We start from the raw sequence: 2,611 nt of genomic DNA, 5'->3' as shown, positions 1-2,611 counted from the left end.
ACAAGTATTTTAAAACACATCTTTTCTTTTGGAAAGTTAAATTCAGAAAGAACTATAAATGGTGATTATTGTTGTTTAAAAGTCTCTCCGGGCCAGGTGTGGTGGCTCACGCCTGTAATCCCAACACTATGGGAGGCTGAAGTGGGCAGATCACCTGAGGTCTGGATTTCGAGACCAGCCTGACCAATAGGGAGAAATCCTGTCTCTACTAAAAAAATACAAAATTAGCCAGGTTTGGTGGCACATGCCTGTAATCCCAGCTACTTGGGAGGCTGAGGCAGGAGAATCACTTGAACCCAGGAGGCAGTTTGTGGTGAGCCAAAATCATGCCACTGCACTCCAGCCTGGGTGACGAGAGCAAAATTCTGTCTCAAAAAAAAGAAAAAGTTTGTCTGATTTTTCCTTTCTTCTGTGTTTTTCCTGCTATTATATAAGAGCAAGTTGTATAAGCCTCATCCTTAGATTACTGTAACAGCTAGATTGTAAACATATTTGAATTCAGTGATCATATCTTATGTTTGTTATCTCAAAAGGGTCCTTGCTATGTCTTCTCAGGTAAGTCTAGACTTATTTTATTTTATTAAAATATTTTTTAAAATTAATTTTTTTTCAGGGGAAAATATGAACACAGGCTCTACTACCACAAATCATGCAGTCAAGTTTCCAGCATTTGGGGAAATTGCAGGGGTCAGCATACCTGGAGTGCAGTGGATGAGCTTAGCCCTGGAAAAATCACCTTTGGAATCATGGTATGTCCCCTGACAGGTATTAGATTTTTATTTGTTTTTGTTATTTATTTATTTATTTATTTATTTATTTATTTATTTATTTATATTTTTTAGAGACAGGGTCTCGCCCTGTCACCCAGATTGGAGTATAGTGGCATGATCATAGCTCACTGCAGCCTTGACATCCTGTGCTCAAGCGATCTTCTCAACTCAGCCACCTGATTAACTGGGACTGCAGGTGTGTGCTACCACATCCGGCTAATTTTTCAACACTTTTTAGTAGAGATGAGGTCTCAGTATGTGGCCCAGGCTGGTCTTGAACTCCTGGGCTCTAGAGATCCTCCCACCTCAACCTCCCAAAGTGCTGGAATTACAGGTGTGAGCCCCTGTGCCCAGCCCCTAGACTTCTATTTTTGTCTTCTTTAAGCAGCTCTATAATTAAGAGCATATAGACTTTAATTTTTAATATATAGTTTTTTGTTCATATGTTGAGATGTCAAAGCACCCAACATCTGAACTTTGAAAAGAATAATAGGTGAGATACTATGGAAACAGTATTTATAATAAAATGAAATGTAACTTTTATGGAACTTGACAGTATGCTAAACATGTTTTATGTCTTATTTAATCCTCACAACATTTCTATGAAGTAAAGTATTTTATTTCCCATTAGATCAATAAAGGGATTATGAAACCGTACCATTAATTATCTCCTAAACACTCTGAGTTTGGTAGATTTCATATTTTTCTAACTTATTATTTCATTATCCAAGGCACTAGAAATCCAACATGGGGTACCCATTGCCATTTTGAAGACAGCATAACTTGATGAGTAATAGCATAAGCTAAATTCTAGCTCCATCATTTACTATATACACGACCTTGGTAACTTATCTTCTTAGTACCCCAATTTCTGAAGGAAATTAAAAGTAAAAATAGAATGTTCTTCCCAGTGCTTATGTGCTTAGGTTGGGAAATTTATTTTCTCACCAGGAAAGATCAACTCCAAAGATAGGAATGGAAGCTCTGAGAGGATGTAGAATTATGTAAAACTCTGGCAAGATCTCCTGAAAACAGTCTGGGAAACCAGCCTGCTTGCCTAATGACTTATCCTCTTGGGCATCTGCCCTCCTGGTCTCAATGCCTTTCCAATTGTAAACAAAACAAATTTAGCAGGCTCCACCTATTATTTCTCAAAAACCACCTCCCAATTTAGCCCAACTGCCATGCTCGCGAGAGCTGTCCTGTGAAATGTGGAGGCTGTGTAAAGACAGAGGTCCAGCACTATGGCTCAAGTAAAGGAAAGGCCATTGACTCAATGCCTATCCACTCTTTGGCTAACTTAAATTCACTCTGTTAAACACACAGCCTCTAGGAATATAATAATTCTGCCTACTCTAGCTTTAAAGGTGAATTTTGCAATTTTTGAAAAGGTCCTTAGAATCACATTGCAGAATTAAAGGGTGTATTATAATTATCAATATCAATAGTAATAAAAGTTTATTAAAGGTCATTAAAATGAAAGGGGATGGCTCTAGATCCCATCAATCTGAATTGACTCCCTCCTCTTGTGTTAATTAGAAAACTCAGATAATGGTTCTATGGGGGAGTACAGGGAAAATTTAATTACGAAAGTTTAATGGGCCACTATCTACTTCCTGCCAGATTAAAAACTGATGATTTACACAATTTTAGGTACTACGACAGGCTTTTCTAACAAAACATGTTGCAGAGTAATGTAAAAGTTTACTGAGAGCATTCTATTCGTTTTTAAACAATGCCAGCAAAAGCCACATTTGCAAGCTTCTTTTAAAAAACCAGGCCACCACTGAAGGTATATATTATTTACTAATGCTTACAACCCTAAAATGAATAGCAATCAG

At 37.5% G+C, this 2,611-nt stretch overlaps 1 non-coding gene across 1 annotated transcript; it reads right to left on the bottom strand.

The window, feature by feature from the left end:
• Positions 1–610: 610 nt before the first annotated feature.
• On the bottom strand, positions 611–769 carry LOC115899304. The gene has a single exon (XR_004059054.1). It is a non-coding gene; the product is annotated as a U1 spliceosomal RNA (small nuclear RNA).
• Positions 770–2,611: the final 1,842 nt, after the last annotated feature.

This window comes from Rhinopithecus roxellana, chromosome 8, assembly GCF_007565055.1.
Source record: "Rhinopithecus roxellana isolate Shanxi Qingling chromosome 8, ASM756505v1, whole genome shotgun sequence".
In the NCBI taxonomy this organism is placed as follows: domain Eukaryota; kingdom Metazoa; phylum Chordata; class Mammalia; order Primates; family Cercopithecidae; genus Rhinopithecus; species Rhinopithecus roxellana.
Note: the sequence above shows the minus strand (reverse complement) of the source record. Positions and strands in the feature narration are given on the sequence as shown.